Source organism: the organism of the source record quoted next, unplaced genomic scaffold, assembly GCF_019419815.1.
Source record: "Pyrus x bretschneideri cultivar Hongxiangsu unplaced genomic scaffold, Pyrus_bretschneideri_v1 Contig112, whole genome shotgun sequence".
NCBI classification, from domain to species: Eukaryota; Viridiplantae; Streptophyta; class Magnoliopsida; order Rosales; family Rosaceae; genus Pyrus; species Pyrus x bretschneideri.
In genome coordinates, this window is record NW_025999405.1 from 209,461 (window position 1) to 237,104 (window position 27,644).

Genomic DNA, 27,644 nt, shown 5'->3' on the forward strand with positions numbered 1-27,644 from the left:
TTTTTTTTATGAACATGCTTTGTTTTATTCAGTGCATTGGGTTGCCTCCCAAGTAGCGCTTTCTTTTACGTCTTGCAGCTGGACGAAGAACCCAATCACTCCAGGATATGTTCACGAATCAGATGAGAACTCCGAGTCATAAACAAGTACCTAAAACAAGAAACAAAACAAGATTAAGAATCTGGAATAAAATAAAAACAAACGAAAATAAAACAATCCAAGGGATTAGCAAAGTTGCTAATCCCCGGCAACGGCGCCAAAATTTGATGCGAGAATTATACACACACAAATTAAACCCTCTTTTTGTCAATTGTAGTATAAGTATAAGTAGGGAAGAATGTGGCTGCAATGATGAATACATGTGGCTGAAATGAAAGGGAAATGAAAGGGAAAAGCTGGAAAGGGAAGGGTAGGTACGGCAAGGAAAGTTTCTTGATGGTTTTGGGGTTGTGATGCATGTGTATGCATGTGGATTAAAGAGGGAGAATGTGGTGCAATGATGAAGTGGGAAGGTGGAAATGCAAAGGGGAAATGCTGGAAATGAAGGGGAAGGCACGGCAAGGGCTTTGTTTGGGTGCATGTGTGTGTGAATGGTGGTTTTTGATGCGAGAATTATACACACACAAATTAAACCCTCTTTTTGTCAATTGTAGTATAAGTATAAGTAGGGATCGTTCTGGACCGGGGATTAGGAGGGATTGTTAATCTGTTGGAAACTGACTTGAAAACGTAAAAACAATATAAAACACTAAACTAGACTCAAAGAATGCGAAACTAAACTTTAAAACACTAAGACAAACCAAAGACTCAAAATGCTTTAAAAACACAAACTAAAATGATTTCTAACTAAATTGAACAATAAAGTAAAGGGGGATTGAGTTTTGGAAAAGATTAAACTAAATGCACAGATTCTAATTAAAACAGATTGTAAAGACGAAATTGATGAAATAGAATGATGAGAAACTAGTTAGAGGGTTCCTTATCCACACATGAACATATGCATATAATTTGATTCCCAGTTATGACTTCAACAAACGATGAATGACAATGCTCCAAGTTAATTAGGTCCGCTTAAACTAACTTTCAGATTTCCCTAGATTCATTGGATTGAATGGAATACGCATTACAACCAAATTATTCCTAATCAAAGTCCCTAACCATGGAATACGCATGATAGAGACATTCAACAAAGATCATTAAGTTCAACGGAAATCGTAAACATCGACTAGGCATTCATAACTATGGAATACGCATGTTAATCCAGCCTAGGATTTACTAAACACAATCGTGACTAGCGATTTTTACTACTCATGAATATAAGTTCATAACGATTAGGTGAAATTCCCTTATATCCTAGCATCAAGTTTAGGCATGCAAATTAAGTGTCGACCCTCAACCCACATACATAAACAAGTTCTTAATCAAAACAGAAAAGTAAACCACATCTAAAGTTCATGAATTCATAACTGGAGTAAATCAAATCATAACCAACATATGTCCATGGCTTCAAATTCGCCTCTAACTAAAAAGAAATTAGTTCCACATGTTTAACATAATTGAACAACAAGTTAAATTAAACATGAAAACAGAAACAAGAAAAGAAAGAACAAATTGATGGAATTGAATGGATGGAAAGTTAGCTACGGGGTTCATCTCCACATATGTTATACTTGCATAATAAAACGATTTCCAATTGCATTTCAATAAACCATTAATTCTCAATGCTCCAAGTTAATTCGATCCGCTTAAATTAACTTTCAAATCTTCCTAACGTTATTGAATTGGATGATTGCATACAACAACCCAAAACATTCCCCACAAGTCCCCTACATGATTGCATAATAGAGATACAAGCAAGAATCATTACGCTCTATGAAAATTATAAGTGTTGACGAAGCATTCGTTACTATGGAATACGCATGAAACTTATGCCAAGAATTCTTTTAACGCGATTGTTTATAAGCAACCTCCACTACTTGTGAATATAAGTTCGTAACTATTAGGTGAAACTCACTTATATTCTAGCGTCATATTCATGCATGAAAATTAAGTGTGCACTCTCAATAAACATACATAAATAAGTTATCAATCAAACAGTTAAACGAATTGAATCCACAACTTATGAAACGCAATTAGAAGTAATCAAATCAAAATGCAAGCATAAACATATATTTCGAATTCCCCCTAGCCAAGGGGGTTTTAGTTCCTCATACGTACAAAACAAAGAGAATTGAAATTAAACATTGAAATCAAAGAAACACCTAAACATTCCAACAACTCAAACTTGAATTGTATGAACGTTTAGGCCCTCTTATCTTCCTCTTCGTTGTAGCACAAGGTCTAAGGATAGTTTGATGGTGTGAATGGTTTGGGGAGTGGTGAAAATGAAAGGGGGAGGCCACGGCAACAAGGGGTTTGTTGCTGGAATATGGATGATTTTCTGAAATATGGAAGAATGTATGAATTGTGGCTACAATGGATGCTTATTTATAGGTGAAAAAGAGGGAACATGACAACTAGGTTATGATGATGAATGCATGTGCAAAGTTGGTTGAATGATTATGAGTGCATGTGGCTGAAATAGCATGTGGAATGGCTGAATGTGGTGCAATGATAATGTCTTGTGGCTGAATGGATTAAAGAATGGGAGTGCATGTGGGTGGAAATGCATGTGGGTTAAAGAGTGAATGCATGTGCAATGACAGCTAGGTTGAATTAATTAAAGGGATTGCATGTGCAAGGTTTTGGTGTGAATGATTGAATGTGCATGTGGCTGATTTATGAAGAGTGAATGCATGTGGCTGCAAGGTGTGAATGATTATGGGTGCATGTGGCTGCAATGGATTAGGAATCCTTCAATTTCGTCCATTCCTTTTGCTCCAAACATAAGCTATCCATTCCAAGTCCAATTTTGCTCCAAAATGCTCCAAAATGCATCTTTTTGCTTCCTTAGCCATATGAACCTAAAAACACACGAAAATGGCTTAAACTACTAAAACAACTATGAATTAACAATATAAATGCACGAAAACAAGCTAAGTAAGTCGCCTAAATATACTCCTATCAGTTTTGCATGGCTTTGATGGATTGTTTGATTGGGCTAGAGGTTTTGCATGGCACAAAGGATTGTTTGATTGGGCTAGGCCTTTTGTTTTATGTCCAAAGTGCATACAAGGCCTTCAAATTCGTCCAACACTTTGGCTCCAAGCATAAGCTTTCCATTCTAAGCCCAATTTTGCTCCAAAAAGCTCCGACATGCACCTTTTTGCCTCCTTAGCCATATTAACCTAGAAACACACAAAAGAAGCATAAAGGACTAAAATAACTAAAGAAACATAACGTAAATGCACGAGAACAAGCCATTTAAGTCGTATGAATATGCTCCTATCAAATTCCCCTACACTTAGCTTTTGCTAGTCCTCGAGCAAAACAAAACAAAAGAAACCAAAAACAAAACAAAACGAACAAAACACAATCTACACCTTCCAACAATCGTCTCAGGGATTTCCAATGCACATGACATGTTAAAAATCATTATTCCCACAGATTTTAGCCATCTTTACACTTAAGTACATTCTTAATCATAGTCACCACATACTAGTTCACAATTAAGCATTTAAAACCATGTTTTGAATGTAGTAACATGCCTTAGAGAATTCCCTCAATTCCTTACTAGATGTACTCTCGTTTTTCACACAGATTTTCTGACTACACTCCCTACACTAGGTATATGTGAGAAGATTGATGTAAACATGTAGACGAACACTCACATATGTTATAACAAGGAAAGCATTTTCTGGAATTATTAACATGTATATATATGATCTCATGAATGGAATGCCACTACTTAGACGCGAGAACCAGGGATACCATAAGTTCATACCAAGTTCAAACTCCACAAATTGAAACACATAACACTCAAGATTCTAGTCAAAGGGTTGTAACGGGGCTAAAGGTGTTTGGCTAACAAAGAAGGGATATGGAAAACAAAGGTTCTTAAAGAAATAGCGAGCAAAGCATTTGAATTAACTTAGAATTCACTTTTGAATGAAAACTCAACTTTTGAACAAACAGGGGGAACAAGCTCTTTTTCCTTTCTTTCTTTTCTTTTCTGTATGTTTTTCACACTTTTTTTTTTTCTTTTGAATCTCAAAACATACATATAAACTTAAGAACAAACATTCCTTCCCCCACACTCATTTTCTTGCATAATGTAACTCAAAAGGAATTCATTTAAGTCATGCTCACTATCTTTTAAGAACAAGGGTGTGGACAGTCCTAAACTAGGCTAGGTGAGGATAATGTGGGTAAACAAAGAATAAAGGCTAAACAAGGCTCAACGGGGTTAAAACTTACAACATATACGAAATATGGGAAGTGAGGCTATTTGGCTATGGTGGCAACTACACAACTTCATCTTGATATATGTTATGCAATTCAATATCATGCTTTGAATGAAACGGATATAAGTTCTAGCATTTAGTTCTATCATGATACAATTGCATTCTAAGTAGCAACCAAGCAAGGAATAATGAGATCATGCAACAACTTTAGAAAACAAAGAATCACAGATTATAACTCTCCAAAGAAGGTAATGGCTCGAGTCTCACAGGGTTGTAGCGTTTGGTTGAGTTCCTTCCTTCAAGCATGTTACAAAAACGAATTTTTCTTTTATGATTGCATGTGAAGTCATACATTATAACCATAACCAAGCATATACCAAGAGTAAATCAAACTTTTCTCTATGTTTATAACTCTTTTTAACCGTCATGCAATTACAAACCAAATCCTTATCATTGTGTTGGAAGGTACCCTAAGACACAAACACACAAAAACGACTCAAAACACTCTTTTTAGGCTTTTCAAAACATGTTTTTCAAATTTTTATGTGATTTTCGGAGTTATAAAAACAAAACATACTAAAACACTCTAAAACAACTTAAAAACACCTTAAAACAGCAAGGAACAACATTTGAAGTTTATGGGTGATGAAATCCAACGAATTTGCATCTACATACTCAGTTACCCCCCCACACTTAAATCAAACATTGTCCTCAATGTTTTAAGCATAGATTCACACAAAGCATAAGTAAACACACAAACAGCACTAAACATACTAAACATGGCAGAATGTAACTAACAAAGAGAAGAGTTTAGGGACGCAAATCTGGTTATGGAGTGTAAATTCCCTCTTCTCCTTGGTGATTACATTGAGGCATTGATCTTGGTGATTCCACAGGCTTACTCTTGAACTGGTTCTCCCATCGTTGATTTTCCTTTGTGCTACTCTTGAACTGGGCAGCAGGATTCTTTTGGTCTCCCCCGAAGGTCTGAGCTTACCCCTTTTATCTGTTTCTTTGTTGATGCGTGATTTATACGCACACAAATTAAACCCTCTTTTTGACAATTGTAGTATAAGTATAAGTAAGGATCGTTCTGGACCGGGGATTAGGAGGGATTGTTAATCACTTGGATTTGACTCAAAAACGTAAAAACACAATACTAGACTCAAAGAATGCAAAACTAAACTTTAAAACACTCAAACAAACTAAAAGACTCAAAACAGCACAAACACACTCAAATCTGCCTAAAAACACTTTCTGGGCAGTTTTGAGTACAAACACAAACTTGGACGAAATTAAGTTGTAACTTGACTTAAGACTCTTAAAAACATAAACTAAATTGATTTCTAACTAATTTGACATTAAAGTAAAGGGGGATTTAGGTTTTGACGAAATTAAACTAAATGAACAAATTGCAATTAAAACAGAATGTAAATATGAAATTGATGAAATGGAATGAATGGATGCTAGCCAAGGGGTTCATCTCCACGCATGTTACACTTGCATAATAAAAAGATTTCCAATTGCATTTCAATAAACCATGAATTCTCAATGCTCCAAGTTAATTAGATCCGCTTAAATTAACTTTCAGATTTCCCTAGATTCATTGGATTGAATGGAATACGCATTACAACCAAATTATTCCTAATCAAAGTCCCTAACTATGGAATACGCATGATAGAGACATTCAACAAAGATCATTAAGTTCAACGGAAATCATAAACATCGACTAGGCATTCATAACTATGGAATACGCATGAAACTTATGCCAAGAATTCGTTTAACGCGATTGTTTATAAGCAACCTCCACTACTTGTGAATATAAGTTCGTAACTATTAGGTGAAACTCACTTATATTCTAGCGTCATATTCATGCATGAAAATTAAGCGTGCACTCTCAATAAACATACATAAATAAGTTATCAATCAAACGGTTAAACAAATTGAATCCACAACTTATGAAACGTAATTAGAAGTAATCAAATCAAAATGCAAGCATAAACATATATTTCGAATCCCCCCCCAGCCAAGGGGGGTTTAGTTCCTCATACGTACAAAACAAAGAGAAATGAAATTAAACATTGAATTCAAAGGAAAAGAAACACCTAAACATTCCAACAACTCAAACTTGAATTGTATGAACGTCTAGGTCGGCTTCTCTTCCTCTTTGTTGTAGCACAAGGTCTAAGGTGAGTTTTGGGATTATGGATGATGTAGAATGATAGGTTTTGTGGAATGGTGAAGGAAGTGATGGTGTTTGGATTAGTAGGGAAATGGGTGCTGTTTTGCACGGCACAAAGGCTCTCTTTGGTGATTTTCTGAATATGGAAGAGTGAATGAGAATTTCTGAATATGGGAATGAGTTTTGTGGCTGCAATGGATGCTTATTTATAGGTGGAGAAAGGGGTGAATGTGCATGTGGCTGATTTGTGGTGCAATGATGAAAGGAAAAGTGCATGTGGCTGATTTGTGATGCAATGATGAAAGGCAAAATGCATGTGGCTGATTTGTGGTGAGTGGGAATGCAATCTGAAATGGGAGAGCATGTGGATTAAAGGGGGAATGCATGTGGCTGCAATGGATGTTTATTTATAGGTGAAAAAGAGGGAATATGACAGCTAGGAGGTTGGTGGAAAGCTGGAAATGCATGTGGAGTGGCTGCAAGGTGTGAATGATTATGAATGCATGTGCAATGTTTTGGTGTGAATGATTGAATGTGCATGTGGCTGCAATGGATTAGGAATCCTTCAATTTCGTCCATCCTCTTGGCTCCAAGCATATGATATCCATTCCAATCTCTAATTTGCTCCAAAAGGCTCCAAAAGGCATCCTTTTGCATACTTTGCCCTTAGAACCTGAAAACACACAAAAGAAGCATAAAGGACTAAAATAACTAAAGCAACATAACGTAAATGCACGAGAACAAGCCATTTAAGTCGCATGAATATGCTCCTATCAAATTCCCCCACACTTAGCTTTTGCTAGTCCTCGAGCAAAACAAAATAAAAGAAACCAAAGACAAAACAAAATGAACAAAACACAACCTACACCTTCCAACAATCGTCTCAGGGATTTCCAATGCACATGACATGTTAAAAATCATTATTCCCACAGATTTTAGCCATCTTTATACTTAAGTACATTCTTACTCATAGTCACCACATACTAGTTCACAATTAAGCATTTAAAACCATGACTTGAATGTAGTAACATGCCTTAGAGAATTTGCTCAATCCCTTACAAGATATGCACTCAATTTTCTCACAGATTTTCTGACTACACACCCTACACTAGGTATATGTGAGGAGATTGATGTAAATATGAATTCTAACACTCACATATGTTATATCAAAGAAAGCATTTTCTGGATTTACGATAATGACATGAATATGATCTCATGAATGGAATGCTACTACTTAGAATGAGAACCAGTGATTCCATAAGCTCATATCAATTCCAAACTTCACATTATTGAACACATAACGATCAAGATAGAAGTCAAAGGGGTGTAACAAGGCTTGGGGTGTGTGGCTAACAAAGAAGGGATATGGAAAACAAAGGTTCTTAAAGAAATAGCGAGCAAAGCATTTGAATCATCTTAGAATTCACTTTTGAATGAAAACTCAACTTTTGAACAAAAAGGGAGAACAAGCTCTTTTTTGTTTTTCTTTTTCATATGTTTTTCACTATTTTTTTTTTTCTTTTCTTTTGACTCTCAAAACATACATCAACACTTAAGAACAAAACATTCTCTCCCCCACACTCATTTTCTTTCATAATGTACTCAAAAGGAATTCATTTAAGTCATGCTCACTATCTTTTAAGAACAAGGGTGTGGACAGTCCTAAACTAGGCTAGGTTAGGATAGTGTGGGTTAACAATGAATAAAGGCTAAACAAAGCTCAACGGGGTTAAAACTTACAACATATACAAAATATGGGAAGTAAGGCTACTTGGCTATGGTGGCAACTACACAACTTCATCTTGATATATGTTATGCAATTCAATGTCATGCTTTGAATGAAATGGATATAAGTTCTAGCATTTAGTTCTATCATCATACAATTGCATTCTAAGTAGCAACCAAGCAAGGAATAATGAGATCATGCAACAACTTTAGAAAACAAAGAATCACAGCTTATAACTCTCCAAAGAAGGTAATGGCTCGAGTCTCACAGGGTTGTAGCGTTTGTTTGAGTTCCTTCCTTCAAGCATGTTACAAAAACGAATTTTTCTTTTATGATTGCATGTGAAGTCATACATTATAACCATAACCAAGCATATACCAAGAGTAAATCAAACTTTTCTCTATGTTTATAACTTTTTTTAACAGTCATGCAATTACAAACCAAATCCTTATCATTGTGTTGGAAGGTACCCTAAGACACAAACACACAAAAACGACTCAAAACACTCTTTTTAGGCTTTTCAAAACATGTTTTTCAAATTTTTATGTGATTTTCGGAGTTATAAAAACAAAACATACTAAAACACTCTAAAACAACTTAAATACACCTTAAAACAGCAAGGAACAATATTTGAAGTTATGGGTGATAAAATCCCACGAATTTGCATCAAATATACTTAGTTACCCCCCCACACTTAAATCAAACATTGTCCTCAATGTTTTAAGCATAGATTCACACAAAGCATAAGTAAATACACAAAAAACACTTAAACATACTAAACATGGCAGAATGTAACTAACAAAGAGAAGAGTTTAGAGACGCAAATCTGGAATTGGAGTGCTTTCTCGGTCTTCCTTTGTTGAATGCATGGGTTGATCTTGGTGATTCCACAGGCTTAATCTTGAACTGGTTTTCTCCCATCGTTGATTTTCCACAGGCTACTCTTGAACTGGGCTGGAGGATTCTTTTGATCTCCTCCACTCGTTGATTTTCCTTTGTGCTACTCTTGAACTGGGCAGCAGGATTCTTTTGGTCTCCCCCGAAGGTCTGAGCTTCCTCCTTTTATCTGTTTCTTTGTTCAATCTTTCCAATTCGTATTGAAGAGGGTTAGAGGATAGCTCAGCATATGCAGTTGTTGCTTGTCTCCACATGCTTCAATGTATCATTTTCACTTGCCTTACTTGCTCCTCTTTGCAGAAGTGGTCCCTTCTCTGGAAGTGTATCAACCGTTGAAGATGACTACTCGAGAGCAACGCTAGGTAAGCAATCAGGAATAGATTCCAGGCAGTCGGCTCCAGATCGGAAGACTGACTCCAAGTGCCGGCTGATTGCTTCTTTCACTTTGCCATGCGAGTAAGAACAAGGACAAAGAAAAAGACAGGGAAAGAGCATGATATGAGATACTTTTGCTTTTGACCTTGATGATATGAGATACCTTTGCTTTTGAAGAAGCGGTGAATGAATCAGCACATGCTTCAATCTACCGTTTCCTCCTGGGTCATCTGTACTCCAGGCATCTGGTATCATCTTTGGGGAAGAAGAAAAAATTGAGTATTTCAAAAGGCTTTGCTGGGAGTGCGCCCTCAGAGGTGAGGAAGAGTTGGGCATTTTCTTCAGGTCTGCCTTGCCATAAAAGATGAAGGTCGACATATATAGGGATTTCCCAATAGCAAGTGGAGGTACTGTTCTTTTACCCTTGTCGACAAACGTTTTGATCCCGCAAATCCGGCTTTTCGAAACAGTGACGACTCTTCGATTTCTAAATACGCCTCTTTGATTTCTGAGCAGGCGCCCCTTCGCTTTCTGAACGACACGTAGTAGTGTGGATGCGGCTCCTTTTGACGAAGCTGCACGCGTTTTCTGAAAAGCAGAGAAAGCGTCGCCGAACTTTGCGCTTGTCGGAAAAAGTGTGTAGTTGCGATGATGGCCTCCACGTGTTTTTCAACTTTGTCAGAGATCTTTTGACAAAGTTGAACGCGTTTTCTGAAAAGCCGAGAGATCGTCGCTGAACTTTACGCAGGAAAATCCGGCTCTTTGAATCGGTGGTCGTGGCGCCTTGGCTTTTTATAGAGCTATCGATCACCACCAACATACACACTCTGAAGATTGCCCATTCTTGAAAATCGACTCCGGCCCTTTGAGATTTAACTCCATCCAACCCTTATCTTTGAACACTTCTGAAAAATGACTACCCCATCGAACCTTTGCTTAGATTTGAGTCTTAGCAGCGATCCGGTTGCGCCCCGTCAAGGTAATGTATGGCGCCCTTCTTTTTTATCTTCTAACGGTCCTCTTACAGGTGAAGACTCCATGATGACGGATGCAACAACAGCTACGATAGTAGCTAGGAACCTCCTCACTCCTAAGGATAGTAGGCTGCTTTCAGGACGGTCCGATGAGTTGGCCGTTCAAGAGTCCCTCGCTCTCAATGTTCAGTGTGCAGGCTCTGTGTCCAACATGGGCCAACGCCTACTTGCTCGCTCCCGTCAGGTTGAATCGTTGATGGCAGAGGTGGAAAGTCTCAAGCAGGAGATCAAACAGCTTAAGTACGAGAATAGAAGTTTGCATGTGCTTGCAAATAACTATTCGTCGGGCATGAAGAGGAAGCTTGATGAGCTGCAAGAATCTGAAGGTCGGATTCAAAGTGACCGTCAAAGGCTTGCGGCTTATCTCCAGAGGCACCTTTTTCCTGGGTCATCCAGCGTTTGGCCAAGTATTGAGGCCTCGAATGCTCTATCTTCGATGCCTCCCTCTCCGATGCCTTCCGCTCCAATGCCTTCCGCTCTGATGCCTTCCGCTTCTATGTCTTCTGCTTCGATGCCTTCCGCTTCAAGAGTTTTGCCACGTAGTGGGTCTTTAAGTAAACAACCTTTGTGAAGCCTCTATTGTTCTACCATTTTTTTATTTTTTTTTATTTTATTTTATTTTTTTTATGAACATGCTTTGTTTTATTCAGTGCATTGGGTTGCCTCCCAAGTAGCGCTTTCTTTTACGTCTTGCAGCCGGACGAAGAACCCAATCACTCCAGGATATGTTCACGAATCGGACGAGAACTCCGAGTCATAAACTAGTACCTAGAACAAGAAACAAAACAAGATTAAGAATCTGGAAAAAAAATAAAAACAAACAAAAATAAAACAATCCAAGGGGTTAGCAAATTTGCTAATCCCCGGCAACGGCGCCAAAATTTGATGCGAGAATTATACGCGCACAAATTAAACCCTTTTTTTGTCAATTGTAGTATAAGTAGAAGTAGGGATCGTTCTTAACCGGGGATTAGGAGGGATTGTTAATCACTTGGACTTGACTCAAAAACGTAAAATAAAGTTTAAAACACTAAACTAAACTCAAAGAATGCGAAGCTAAACGCTTAAAACACTAAAACAAACCAAAAGACTCAAAATACTTTAAAAACACAAACTAAATTGATTTCTAATTAAATTGAACAATAAAGTAAAGGGGGATTTAGGTTTTGACGAAATTAAACTAAATGTACAGATTGTAAATTAAAGCAAAATGTAAATGTGAATGTGTGATAGAATTGAATGGAATGAAGGCTAGCTAAGGGGTTCATCTCCACATATGTTACACTTGCATAATAAAACGATTTCCAATTGCATTTCAATAAACCATGAATTCTCAACACCCCGTGTTAATTAGGTCCGCTTAAATTAACCGTCAAATCTTCCTAACGTTATTGAATTGGATGATTGCATACGACAACCCAAAACATTCCCCACAAGTCCCCTACATGATTGCATAATAGAGATACAAGCAAGAATCATTACGCTCTATGAAAATTATAAGTGTTGACGAGGCATTCGTTACTATGGAATACGCATGAAACTTATGCCAAGAATTCGTTTAACGCGATTGTTTATAAGCAACCTCCACTACTTGTGAATATAAGTTCGTAACTATTAGGTGAAACTCACTTATATTCTAGCGTCATATTCATGCATGAAAATTAAGCGTGCACTCTCAATAAACATACATAAATAAGTTATCAATCAAACAGTTAAACAAATTGAATCCACAACTTATGAAATGCAATTAGAAGTAATCAAATCAAAATGCAAGCATAAACATATATTTCGAATCCCCCCCTAGCCAAGGGGGGGTTTAGTTCCTCATGATTACAAAACAAAGAGAATTGAAATTAAACATTGAATTCGAAGGAAAAGAAACACCTAAACATTCCAACAACTCAAACTTGAATTGTATGAACGTTTAGGCCCGCTTCTCTTCCTCTTTGTTGTAGCACAAGGTCTAAGGATAGTTTGATGGTGTGAATGGTTTGGGGAGTGGTGAAAATGGAAGGATGGTGTTTGGATTGTAAGGGAGAGATGCTGGAAATGGGTGCTGTTTTGCACGGCAATGTGTGTTGATTTTTTTGTGTCTGAATATGTGAATGAATGCATGGGTTTTTATAGGGGGAATGGGAGAATATGTGGCTGAAATAATGATGGAAAAACAGCTAGGAATGGGATGGGAGTGCACGGCAATGATGGGAAAAAGGGATGGTGGATGAATGATGAAGAGTTGCATGTGGCTTAGTGATTAAAGAATGAATGGATGTGCTGGAATTGAGTGGATGTGTTGCTGCCAAGATGGGGGAAAATATGGAAAATGGAAGTGTGATGCACGGCTAAGTGATTAATGGGATAGAAATGGGAGTGAATGTGGCTTAATGATGAAGGTGGAAAGCTGGAAAGCATGTGGCAAGGTGTGTAGATGCTGAAATTGATGGAAAGGCACGGCAATGAAGGGAGAATGTGGCTGTTTGTTTTTGGAAGAATGATATTGAAATGGGAAGGCATGTGGCTGCCAACTAGGGTGAACGATTGAGGTGGGAATGGAAGAATGTGGCTGCAATGATGAATACATGTGGCTGAAATGAAAGGGAAATGCAAAGGGAAAAGTGTTGAAGTATTATTCCTTCCTAATGCTAGAATATATTTAGTAAAATGGCGCCGTTGCCGGGGACTGATTTCAGTCCCTTGTAATTGCTTGTTTGCTATGAAAAATTTGTTCATTTCATTGTTGTTTGCTAGTTAAACTTTGTTCTTTTCATTGTAGGTAGATTCTTGATTTTCATTCAAACTTGTGTTACTTTGTTTCAGGTAGTATATGTCAAATAAACTTGTTGAGTTAGGCCAAAGAATTGAACGATTGAAGGGCCACACTTTGGACAACTTTGTGCCATCAAGTTCATCCATTATCCGTGAAGAAGAGGAAGGCAATTCACCTAGTTCAACAAGTAAAGAATCTGAGCAATTTAATTGGGAAGGAGAAGAGGAGATGGCGGGCAACGAAGATGAGCTTCGAGCTTTGGAGGACTTTGCTCAACCAATCATACCAAATTCACCTTCATGCATCTTGCTGCCCACAGAAGCTAGAAACTATGATCTCAAATCTTCACATTTCCATATGTTTCCTTCATTTTATGGCTTACCTAATGAAGACCCTTTAGCTCATATTAAAGAGTTTTACAATGTTGTGAGTGGTTTACCTTTGCAGGGTGTAAGTGAAGCAAATTTGAGGATGAGAGTGTTTCCTTACACCTTGAAAGATAAGGCCAAGAGTTGGTTGATGACTCTAACACCAGGTTCCCTCACTACATGGGATGCCGTGGCTAAGAAGTTCTTGGAGAAGTTCTTTTCCACTCAAAAGACAGCCACATTAAGGGGACAAATCTTCAACTTCAAACAAGATGATGGAGAACCTTTCAATGAGTGCTGGGAGCGTTTTAAAGGCCTCTTGATACAATGTCCACACCATGGGTTACCTTTTCACTTACAAATGCAAATTTTCTATGATGGACTAACCCAAACTTGTCAATCAACTGTTGATAATGCAGCAGGTGGAGCATTGAAGAAAAAGAATGCTCAAGAGTCATATAACATTTATGAGATGTTGGGGTCTAATGCTCAACACAAAGATTTAAGGGGTAAGAAAGTTGGAGTCTATGAAACAAGTTCTAATCATGAGCTTTTGTTGCAGGTAGCTAACCTAGAAAGGAAGCTTGAATCTGTGCTCAACATGGTGCCAAAAGCAAATGAAGTGTGTGCCATTTGCAACTTACCAAACCACCCTACTCATCAATGTCCATCTAGGGAGGCTTATCCCGAGTATGTTCAAGAGCAAGTGAACCTCATGAATTCTTACAATCAAAGACCAAGGAATGATATGTATTCCAATACATATAACCCGAGTTGGAGAGATCATCCCAACCTTTCATGGAAGAACAACAATCAATTCCAAACTTTCCAACCAAAACCTGCCACTACCCTTGAGGATACGGTTAAGTTATTAGCTTGTTTTGAGAGTTTTTAGCTTGTTTTGAGTCTTGTGAATCTGTTTTGAGTCCTTTGAGTCCTTTCAAACGTTTTAAGTTTATTTTTGTTCATTTCATTGTTGTTGCTAGTAGATTTTCATTCACACTTGTGTTATTTTATTTCAGGTAGTATATGTCAAATAAACTTGTTGAGTTAGGCCAAAGAATTGAACGGTTGAAGGGCCACACTTTGGACAACTTTGTGCCATCAAGTTCATCCTTTAACCGTGAGGAAGAGGAAGGGAATTCACCTAGTTCAACAAGTAAGGAATCTGAGCAATTTAATTGGGAAAGAGAAGAAGAGATGGCGGGCAACGAAGATGAACTTCGAGCTTTGGAGGACTTTGCTCAACCAATCATACCAAATTCACCTTCATGCATCTTGCTGCCCACAGAAGCTAGAAACTATGATCTCAAATCTTCACATTTCCATATGTTTCCTTCATTTTATGGCTTACCTAATGAAGACCCTTTAGCTCATATTAAAGAGTTTTACAATGTTGTGAGTGGTTTACCTTTGCAGGGAGTAAGTGAAGCAAATTTGAGGATGAGAGTATTTCCTTACACCTTGAAAGATAAGGCCAAGAGTTGGTTGATGACTCTAACACCAGGTTCCCTCACTACATGGGATGCCGTGGCTAAGAAGTTCTTGGAGAAGTTCCTTTCCACTCAAAAGACAGCCACATTAAGGGGACAAATCTTCAACTTCAAACAAGATGATGGAGAACCTTTCAATGAGTGTTGGGAGCGTTTTAAAGGCCTCTTGATACAATGTCCACACCATGGGTTACCTTTTCACTTACAAATGCAAATTTTCTATGATGGACTAACCCAAAATTGTCAATCAACTGTGGATAATGCAGCAGGTGTAGCATTGAAGAAAAAGAATGCTCAAGAGTCATATAATGAGATGTTGGGGTCTAATGCTCAACACAAAGATTTAAGGGGTAAGAAAGTTGGAGTTTATGAAACAAGTTCTAATCATGAGCTTTTGTTGCAGGTAGCTAACCTAGAAAGGAAGCTTGAATCCGTGCTCAACATGGTGCCAAAAGCTAATGAAGTGTGTGCCATTTGCAACATACCAAGCCATCCTACTCACCAATGTCCATCTAGGGAAGCTTACCCCGAGTATGTTCAAGAACAAGTGAACCTCATGAATTCTTACAACCAAAGACCAAGGAATGATATGTATTCCAATACATATAACCCGAGTTGGAGAGATTATCCCAACTTTTCATGGAAGAACAACAATCCAATCCAAAATTTCCAACCAAAACCTGCCACTACCCTTGAGGACACGGTTAAATTGTTAGCCCAAAACACCTTGCAATTCCAACATTCCACCAATAGCACACTCCAACAACATTCGGCAGCCCTAACCAAAATGGAGACACAATTGGGGCAGATTGCAGATGCCTTGAACCAAAGAGAGGTTGGGAAGTTTCCAAGCCAACCCGTGATACTCCAAAGGAACCAAGAGCAAGCCAAAGCAATCACTACACTTAGAAGTGGTAAGGTTATTGATAATAGAGTTGGCAATGAAGTTACTAATGAATATGATCATGTGAATGCAGGTGTTACTCAAGGAGACAATGAGAAACCAAATGAGGAACCAAGCCATTCTACTTCCTCATTTGAAGCACCAAATCTTCACAAGGCCGAGAAACCATACACTCCACCAATACCATTCCCTGGAAGACTTGCCAAGAGCAAGCAGGATAAGTCATTTAAGGAGATTTTTGATATACTAAGCAAAGTGAATGTTAACTTACCTTTGCTTGATGTCATTAGGAACATGCCGGCATATGGGAAGTTCTTCAAGGAGTTAAACAGCTACAAAAGGAAGTATGGACCACATGAGAAGGTTGTGGTGTCTGAGAATGTGAGTGCAGTTTTGCAAAGAAAACTTCCACCAAAGCTCAAGGATCCAGGAAGTTTCTCTATTCAGTGCTTCAACTAGGTTTGGGAGATTTGAAAGCCACCACCATTTCATTACAACTTGCAGACAGATCCGTGAAATATCCAAGAGGTATAGTAGAAGATATTCTAGTTTAAGTTGATAAACTAATCTTGCCTGCAGATTTTGTAGTGTTGGACATGGAAGAAGCTCATATACATGATCGTGAGTTGCCAATATTGCTTAGGAGACCTTTCATGGCCACGGCCAAGACCATCATTGATGTGCAAAATGGACTCCTCACTATGACAGTGTTAGGAGAGACAGTTCAATTCAAAGTGTTTGAATCTCTTTCTCATCCTTCTTCATCTCTTGATTGTTATGCCATTGATGTGCTTGATTCATTGGTATTCTCTAAGTTCTTGCAGGCACAATCGAATGAACCATTAGAAACTGTTTTGAGTCAATCTCAAGATGAGTTTGATGAAGAAGATGCACTCATGGAAGAAGTAGCTGCCTTGGAAGCATTAGCATTGTATCCTTTGAATGTTTCACCTTTGTTAGAGCCTTTAGAACCATCAATGTCACATCTAACTCCTTCCACTGTTAAGGCACCAAAACTTGAACTTAAACCACTTCCACCACACCTAAAATATGCATATCTAGCTGAATTTGAAACTCTTCCAATTATCATAGCTTCTGATCTCACCCCAAATGAAGAAGATAAACTAATTAGGGTGTTAAAAAAGTTCAAATCAGTTTTTGGTTGGTCTATTGCAGATATCAAGGGAATAAGCCCTACCATGTGCATGCATAGGATTCTTTTGGAGGAAGGGGCAAAGTCAACCCGTGAGCCACAAAGAAGACTCAATCCACACATGAAGGAGGTTGTTAGGAATGAGGTGTTGAAATTGTTAGATGTGGGGATCATATATCCCATTTCTGATAGCAAATGGGTGAGTGCTATTCAAGTGGTACCTAAGAAGGTGGGAATCACTGTGATGAGGAATGAAAACAATGAGCTTGTGCCCACAAAGCCCACGGCCAGTTGGCGTGTTTGCACCGATTACAGGAAGTTGAATTCTAGCACTAGAAAAGATTACTTTCCTATGCCTTTCATAGATCAAATGCTTGAGAGATTGGCAGGTTACTCACATTATTGTTTTCTGGATGGATACTCAGGTTACAATCAAATTGCAATCGCTCCGGAGGATCAAGAGAAAACAACCTTTACTTGCCCCTTTGGCACATTTGCATACAGGAGAATGCCTTTTGGACTTTGCAATGCTCCAGCAACATTCCAAAGATGCATGTTGGCCATCTTTTCTGACATGGTAGAAAGATTCATTGAGGTATTTATGGATGACTTCTCAGTGTTTGGTTCCTCTTTTGATGAATGTCTTAACCATCTCTCTTTAGTACTTCAAAGATGTCAGGAAACAAATTTGGTTCTCAATTGGGAAAAGTGCCAATTTATGGTGAAACAAGGAATTGTGTTGGGACATGTAATCTCTAGCAAAGGAATGGAGGTGGACAAAGCCAAAATTGACGTCATCACCAATATGGTAGCCCCCACCACTGTGAAGGGAGTAAGAAGTTTTTTGGGCCATGCGGGTTTTTATCGTCGTTTCATTAAGAACTTTTCAATGATCACTCGTCCATTATGCAATCTGTTAGCTAAAGATGTTGTATTTCATTTTGATAAGGCTTGTATGGATGCATTCAATACTTTGAAATATGAACTAACCTCGGCCCCTATTATTATGGCACCAGATTGGTCGTTACCTTTTGAATTAATGTGTGATGCCTCTGACTATGCTATTGGTGCAGTTTTAGGGCAAAGGGTGAACAAGCTTCCACATGTGATCTACTATGCAAGCAGGACTCTGCATGATGCCCAACTTAACTATTCCACAACTGAAAAGGAGTTGCTTGCTGTTGTTTTTACCTTAGAAAAGTTTAGGTCATATCTTGTGGGATCTAAAGTTATTGTGTTTTCTGATCATGCAGCCCTTAGGTACTTGATGACAAAGGAGGATGCTAAACCACGCTTGATTAGATGGATACTCTTACTACAAGAGTTTGACTTGGAAATTCGAGATAAGAAGGGCAGTGATAATGTTGTGGTCGACCATTTGTCCAGGCTTAATGACAACCATGGAGTTGGACAACCTTTGCCCCTAAATGAATCATTTCCAGATGAACAACTCCTTGTTGTTCAAGAACAAGAACCATGGTATGCGGATTTTGTTAATTATCTTGCTTGTGGTATAATGAGAAATGACCTTTCTTTTCAGGAAAGAAAGAAGTTCCTTGCCATGGTAAAGCACTACGTTTGGGACGAACCATATTTGTTTAAATATTGCCCTGATCAAATCATTAGGAGATGTGTCCCAGAGAGTGAGCAACAAAGCATCCTAACATTTAGCCACACATTGGCATGTGGAGGCCATTTTGGTGCCAAAAAGACATCTCTAATGGTTTTACAATCTGGTTTCTTTTGGCCTACTTTATTCAAAGATGCTTTTGATTTTTGCTCTAAGTGTGATAGGTGCCAGAAAATGGGGAACATTAGCCGAAGAAATGAGATGCCATTGAACAACATTTTGGTGGTGGAACTCTTTGATGTTTGGGGAATCGATTTCATGGGACCATTTCCATCCTCTTTTGGCTACTTATACATATTAGTGGCAGTGGATTACGTATCCAAATGGGTTGAAGCCATTGCTACAAGAACTAATGATCATAAGGTTGTGTTGAATTTTCTTAAAGATGTGATTTTTTGTAGGTTTGGAACCCCAAGAGCTATTATTAGTGATGGTGGCAGCCATTTCTGCAACAAACCTTTTGAATCCTTGATGAAGAAGTACAACATCAACCACAAAGTGGCAACCCCGTACCATCCTCAAACCTCAGGACAAGTGGAGATTAGCAATAGGGAGATCAAGAACATTTTGATGAAGACTGTGAGCCCTACAAGGAAGGATTGGTCATTGAGGTTAAATGATGCACTATGGGCATATAGAACAGCATACAAGACCCCCATTGGCATGAGTCCTTATTGCCTTGTGTTTGGGAAAGCTTGTCATTTGCCAATGGAGCTTGAACACCGTGCATATTGGGCCATCAAGAAGTTCAACTTTGATTACAAGGATGCTGGAATAGCAAGGAAACTCCAACTTAATGAGTTTGAAGAACTTAGAAATGAGGCATATGAGAATGCCAAAATCTACAAGGAACGGACTAAGCTCTATCATGACAAGGCCATCCTAAGGAAGGAGTTTCACCAAGGTATGAAGGTACTTTTGTATGACTCACGTTTGAGACTTTTTCCAGGAAAACTGAAGTCTAGGTGGGTGGGACCATTCAAAGTGCTGCAAACATTTCCCCATGGAGCTGTGGAGATAGAGAACATGAAGAACGGCACCTCTTTTAAAGTCAATGGGCAGCGATTGAAACCATACTTGGATAAAGTGGAGGAAGAGCAAGTGTATCAAGTTGTAGATTTTCTTGAGTTTACCACACCATGAACAAGCTACCATGTCTTGCCTAGACATTAAATAAAGCGCTTGCTAGGAGGCAACCTAGTGCGGTTTGTGTTCTTTCCTTATTTTGTGTTTATGTTATTTCCATGCCATATTCTTTGCCTATTAACTTTGCATACAATTTTAAGCATCGAGGACAATGCTTAGGTTAGGTTTGGGGGTGTGGGATGGAAGGTTTGTGTTTTGTGTTTGTTTTATGTGTTAGTTTTGGTTAAAGGTGTTTTGCTTACTAATATGAATGTATATGAGGGCTATGTTTGAAAACAAACGATTGGGTTGCTATGAAAAAGTGTTGCATCTTGTTGTCATTTATAAAGCTTTAACTCTTGAAATTATGATCATGGAGGTACCATACTCAAATTCTGGAAGAAGAATAGTGGAGACTACCCTAGTGAGTTATTTTGAGCCTAATTGCTTCTTTGAGAGGGTTTAAAGTGTTTCTACTCTTATCTTTTTCTTTCAATTTCACTTTAAATGATCTCATTAATTCTATTTCGTTTGGATGCTAAGAATCATTTTCCTTTGCAGATACCATGTATTTAGTATCATTCATGAATGAACTCAATGAGATGATGTTAGGCTATGCATGTTTAACTACTAAAAGGCTTAAATCCTACCCATTTGTGTGCTCCATTCACCCTTGTTGCAGCCAAACACTTTAGCCTAACTTTTTCATCACCCACACCATAATCTACCCATTCTAGCCCATTACAAGCCATACCTTATAGTTTGGGGAATACCAATGTGATGAAGACTAAAAAGGTAAATTGAGCTTAGAACAAGATTGTGGCGTGTACCGAGGGCACCTATGTTGAAAATGTTTCTAAAAAAAAAAAGAGGATCAAAGTGGATACAAATTCCAAATCGCCTCATTATAAAGCATAGGGCCTAGACGCCAAAAACAAAAGAAGACAAATGCCAGTGAAGAGCCTCAAAGACACTTTGGTATGCCCCAAACACTAGTGTTTCATATCAAATCTTTCATAACCTATACCCTAAGCCTTGCATTACAACCTTGAAGAAGACCTAACTGATCATTGAGGATGTATTCATGGGTGATGATAAGTGTGTGTATTTCTATATTCTTAGCATTTGATTCATTTCATGAGATCTACTCAGAAACTGTGCTTCCATTTCAGATTTCATATGTGAGAATTTTGATTCCCTTTACATAATTTCACTCATATATGTTGTTGAGAGACTAAAACCTTAAGATCTGAGTGAGAACTTGAGTGGAAACTGTGAGGAGTAGAGTTGAGGCGAATTCTATCTTAAACATTTGGGTATGGTGACTTTGAAGTTGTAAGATATGGAGAAATATCTTTATACGTTACAATTGATACGATTCTTTGAAGTGGCAATCTTTTGAGTGGAATGAATGACAAAATCTTCATTGGTTCTTATTAGTTTGTTTAAAGCATGTATTAACCAAGTTGTTTGCAGATTTTGTAAATGTTTGTGGGTGTCATCACTGTAAACCCTCAGGAGACACAACTCCTCCAACTAGGGGTTCAAAGGCTTGTTGCACATGCTCAGTGCAATCGTTTGGCCAGCGAAAGTGGTTTAGTTAGATGTTTGTATTTTGTGTGTTTTAGTTTTAAGTTTGCTCGAGGACTAGCAAAAACCAGGTTTGGGGGTATTTGATAAGTCATATTTTGCATGCATGTATATCTTTCTTATTTGGCGTTTTTGTATTGTTTTTGGATTAAACTAGTTGCATTTTACATTGTTTGGTGTTAGTGTGCAGCCAAGTGTGTAATAAGATCAATTGGAAGGCAAATGAAGGAATGTGGTGCAATTCGGCCATATTGGGTGAATCTAAACAAGGCAAAAAGATTGAAGTCAGATTGGGTGGTTCCAACACCAAAACATGCATTCACATGCATGTTCAAACACCTTGCCGAGCACTCACATGCATTTCCAGCTCCCTTTGCATTTCCAACTCATTCATGTCCATCCCGTGCACTTCCACACCCATTCCCATTAACTAAAACATTCAGCCATATTTCCACCAACAAACACAATCATGTCATGCAAATCCCATGTGGTTCCAAGTCAGATTATGCACTTCTAAAACATCAAAACATGCATTCACATGCATGTCCACAACCTGACCGTGCATTCCATTACCTTTCTCCATTTCATCTTTGCAGAAATCCACATGCATTTTGATTAAACAAACCACATACCTGCAGATCATGTCCACTCCTTGCAGCCATCATTTCAGAAATCCATTTCATCCCATCATTCCATGTGATTCCAGCCCCCTTTGTCCATGCCGTGTGCTTTCTTCCCCTTTCCAGATTTGTACAAACAATTTCAAATGGCCAATTCACCTTTGCAGGTTCCACTCACTTGTTGAAGCAAGGGCACATGCTTCTTTGAATACATTAACACATACTTGCAGATCTTGTCCATGCCATGCGTCCACTACCTCAGAAACCCATCAATTCCAGCTCATTTTATGCTATTCCATCTCACTTGTGCAGATTGAGATCCAATCTGAGTGTTTTGAGCCACATTCCTTCCTATAAAACTAGGCACACTTCACACATCAAAGGGTTCTTCATTCAGTCCATTTACACACGCATAACCACTCCATTTCACTTCATTTTCTGTCCATTTCTGTCCCAAGGGCAGAAACCATTCAACCATAACCAATCTACCTTCATCCGCACCACATTTGGAAAACCAACACCGAAGGCACTCTTCAAGGAATTCAACATCAATTTTGCTTCAAGGGTTTCTTCTTATTAATTCTATGTTCATTCATGTTTTATATTTTTATGTTAAATCTTTTGTAAACATGAATTGTAACTAATCCTCCTCTAGGGATTCGATGTAACCTTGCAAAGTTTGCCATGTAATTAAGTTAGAATGCTCAGTTTGTCCATCTATTTCTTGTTTCATTCTCTGATTTAATGGTGATTTAGTGTGTTGATTTTAATGTTTGATCATCATTTGAATTAATCACTAAGTTGTGTAGCCATGATTAAAACACACATCATGCATAATCTTGGTAGATATGTGAATGAATGAAGGGAATGTTTAGCAAACATCCTGCCGAGTTATTCCCTTTGGTTTTATGAAAGTTTCTTGTGCATTACATACTCTTGATTATGAACCAAAGTTGCACATCACAACTAGGTTCATGATTTGAGACATTTGATCAAATCCACACATCATATGGTTGATCATGCCCAAGTGAAACAAACTCAAGAAATAGGTAGATGAATGAGTATAAACTAACTTAACAAACATGGACTTGGTTTAGCAATGGTGAAACCGAATCCCTAGCTTCATCTCCATTGGTACTATCTCATTTTATTAGTTGTTGAGTCATTTATTTGTGTTTACTTCACTTTCTTTTACTTTCAAGTTACAACAACAAATCTGCCTATTCTGTTTAGTTTGATTCATTTCATAGAGTTCTTGCAAAACAAGTAATTACATAGGTCCAATTAGTCCCTGAGGATTCGACACCCTTGCTTGTGCCATTATACTAAATATATTCTAGCATTAGGAAGGAATAATACTTCAACAATCCTAATGCTAGAATATACTTCAACAATTCTAGCATTAGGAAGTAATTACATAGGTCCAAAGGTGCCTCTGGAGATAAGCCGCAAACCTTTGACGGTCACTTTGAATTCGACCCTCAGATTCTTGCAGCTCATCAAGCTTCCTCTTCATGCCCTACGAATAGTTATTTGCAAGCACATGCAAACTTCTATTCTCGTACTTAAGCTGCTGGATCTCTTGCTTAAGACTTTCCACCTCTGCCATCAACGATTCCACTTGGCGGGACCGAGCAAGCAGGAGTTGGCCCATGTTGGACACAGAGCTCGCACACTGAACACTAAGTGCGAGGGACTCTTGAACGGCCATCTCATCGGACCGTCCTGACAGCAGCCTACTATCTTTTGGAGTGAGGAGGTTCTTAGCTACTATTGTAGCTGTTGTGGCGTCCTGCATCACGGAGTCTTCACCTGTAAGAAGACCGTTAGAAGATAAAAAAGAAAGGCGCCATACGTTACCTTGACGCGGCGCGCCCGTATCACTGCTGAGACTCAATTCTAACCTAAGGTTCGATGGGTTTGCCATTTTTCAAAAGTGTTCAAAGAGAAGGGGCGGATAGAGTTAATTCTCAAAGGGCCGGAGTCGATTTTCAAGAATGGGAAATCTTCAGAGTGTGTTTGTTGTGGTGATCGATAGCTCTATAAAAAAGCCAAGGCGACGCGTCCACCGATTCAAAAAGCCGGAATTTCCGGCGTAAGTTAGGCGACGCTTTCTCGGCTTTTCAGAAAACGCGTTCAACTTTGTCAAAAGATTTCTGACAAAGCTGAAAACACGTGGAGGCCATCACCACAACTACACGTCTTTAGCCGACAAGCGCAAAGTTCGGCGACGCTTTCTCTGCTTTTCAAAAAACGCGTGCAGCTTTGTCAAAAGGAGCCGCATCTGCATTACCACTTGTCGTTCAGAAAGCGAAGGGGCGTCGTTCAGAAATCGAAAGGGCGCCTGCTCAGAAATCGAAGAGGCATCGTTTTGATATCGAAGAGACATTTGTCGACAAGGGTAAAAGAACAGTACCACCACTTGATATTATCTCTATATATGTCGACCTTCGTCTTTTATGGCAAGGCAAACCTGAAGAAAATGCCCAACTCTCCCTCACCTCTAAGGGCGCACTCCCAGCAAAGCCTTTCGAAATACTCAATTCTTTCTTTTTCCCCAAAGATGATACCAGATGCCTGGAGTACAGATGACCCAGAAGGAAACAGCGAATTGAAGTGTGCTGATTCATTCACCGCTTCTTCAAAAGCAAAGGTATCTCATATCATCAAGGTCAAAAGCAAAAGTATCTCATATCATGCTCTTTCCCTGTCTTTTTCTTTGTCCTTGTTCTTATTCGCATGGCAAAGTAAAAGAAGCAATCAGCCGGCACTTGGAGTCAGTCTTCCGATCTGGAGCCGACTGCCTAGAATCTATTCCTGATTGCTTACCTAGCGTTGCTCTCGAGTAGTCATCTTCAACGGAGCAAGTAAGGCAAGTGAAAATGATACATTGAAGCATGTGGAGACAAGGAACAACTGCATATGCTGAGCTATCCTCTAACCCTCTTCAATACGAATTGGAAAGATTGAACAATGAAACAGATAAAAGGAGGAAGCTCAGACCTTCGGGGGAGACCCAAAAGAATCCTGCTGCCCAGTTCAAGAGTAGCACAAAGGAAAATCAACGATAGGCAGAAACCAGTTCAAGAGAAAGCCTGTGGAATCACCAAGATCAATGCCTCAATGCAATTACCAAGGAGAAGATGGAATTTACACTCCATAACCAGATTTGCGTCCCTAAACTCTTCTCTTTGTTAAGTGACATTCTACCATGTTTAGTATGTTTAGTTGCTTTTTGTGTGTTTACTTATGTTTTGTGTGAATCTATGCTTAAAACATTGAGGACAATGTTTGATTTAAGTGTAGGGGGGTAACTAAGTATATTTAATGCAAATTCGTGGGATTTTATCACCCATTACTTCAAATGGTGTTCCTTGCTGTTTTAAGGTGTTTTTAAGTTGTTTTAGAGTGTTTTTAGTATGTTTTGTTTTATAACTTCGAAAATCACATAAAAATTTGAAAAACATGTTTTAAAAAGCCTAAAAAGAGTGTTTTGAGTCGTTTTTGTGTGTTTGTGTCTTAGGGTACCTTCCAACATAATGATAAGGATTTGGTTTGTAATTGCATGACGGTTAAAAAAGAGTTATAAACATAGAGAAAAGTTTGATTTACTCTTGGTATATGCTTGGTTATGGTTATAATGTATGACTTCACATGCAATCATAAAAGAAAAATTCGTTTTTGTAACATGCTTGAAGGAAGAAACTCATAATAACGCTACATCCCTGTGAGACTCGAGCCATTACTTTGTTTGGAGAGTTATAATCTGTGATTCTTTGTTTTCTAAAGTCATTGCATGATCTCATTATTCCTTGCTTGGTTGCTACTTAGAATGCAATTGTATCATGATAGAACTAAATGCTAGAACTTATATCCGTTTCATTCAAAGCATGACATTGAATTGCATAACATATATCAAGATGAAGTTGTGTAGTTGCCACCATAGCCAAATAGCCTTACTTCCCATATTTCATATATATTAGTTTTAACCCTGTTGAGCCTCGTTTAGCCTATTTTCTTTGCTAACCACATCACCCCTTACCTAGCCTAGAGTAGGACTTTCCTATACCCTTGTTCTTAAAGTATAGTGAGCATGACTTAAATGAATTCCTTTTGAGTTACATTATGCAAGAAAATGAGTGTGAGGGAGTAAAAGTTTGTTCTTACGTTTATATGTATGTTTTGAGATTCAAAAGAAAAAGAAAAAAAAAAAAGAAAAGAAAAAAAAAAAAAAAAATATTTGTGAAAAAACATATGAGAAAGAAAAAACAGAAAAGAAAAGAAAGAGCTTGTTATCCCTTTTTGATCAAAAGTTGAGTTTTCATTCAAAAGGGAATTCTAAGTGCCTAATTCAATACTTTGCTCACTATTGCTTTAAGAATGTTTGTTTATCCTTCACCTTTCATTGTTAGCCAATACCCTAGCCCCGTTACACCCCTTTGACTTCTATCTTCATCGTTATGTGTTCAATAATGTGGAGTTTGGAATTGATATGAGCTTATGGAATCACTGGTTCTCATTCTAAGTAGTAGCATTCCATTCATGAGATCATATTCATGTCATTATCGTAAATCCAGAAAATGCTTTCTTTGTTATAACATATGTGAGATACTAGTCTTTCATGTTTACATCAATCTCTCACATATAACTAGTGTAGGGTGTGTAGTCAGAAAATCTGTGTGAAAATAGAGTGCATTCTAGTAAGGAATTGAGGAAATTCTGTAAGGCATGTTACTACATTCGAAATGTGTTTTAAATGCTTAATTGTGAACTAGTATGTGGTGACTATGATTAAGAATGTACTTAAGTGTAAAGATGACTAAAATCTGTGGGAATAATGATTTTTAACTTGTCATGTGCATTGGAAATCCCTGAGACGATTGTTGGAAGGTTTAGGTTGTGTTTTACTTGTTTAGTGTCGTTTTGTTTGTTTTGTTTTTCTGTTTTGCTCGAGGACGAGCAAAAGCTAAGTGTGGGGGAATTTGATAGGAGCATATTTAGGCGACTTACTTAGCTTGTTTTCGTGCATTTATATTGTTAATTCATAGTTGTTTTAGTAGTTTAAGCCATTTTCGTGTGTTTTTAGGTTCATATGGCTAAGGAAGCAAAAAGATGCATTTTGGAGCAAAATTGGACTTGGAATGGATAGCTTATGTTTGGAGCAAAAGGAATGGACGAAATTGAAGGATTCCTAATCCATTGCAACCACATGCACATTCAATCATTCACACCAAAACCTTGCACATGCTTTCCCATTTCATTATTCATTCACTTTGCAGCCACCATTCACTCTTTAATCCACATGCATTCATCATCATTCACCCTAGCTTTAATTCACATGCTTTCCCAACAAATAAAACAGCCAACACATGCACTCCCTTTAATTAATTCAACCTAGCTGTCAAAGCACATGCACATTCACCCTTCATTCCAGCCA

At 38.2% G+C, this 27,644-nt stretch overlaps 2 pseudogenes; both read right to left on the reverse strand.

Annotated features, from left to right (window-relative positions):
* Positions 1–13,926: 13,926 nt before the first annotated feature.
* On the reverse strand, positions 13,927–14,037 carry LOC125473988 (annotated as a pseudogene).
* A 1,229-nt stretch (positions 14,038–15,266) lies between these two features.
* LOC125473990 lies at positions 15,267–15,377 on the reverse strand (annotated as a pseudogene).
* Positions 15,378–27,644: the final 12,267 nt, after the last annotated feature.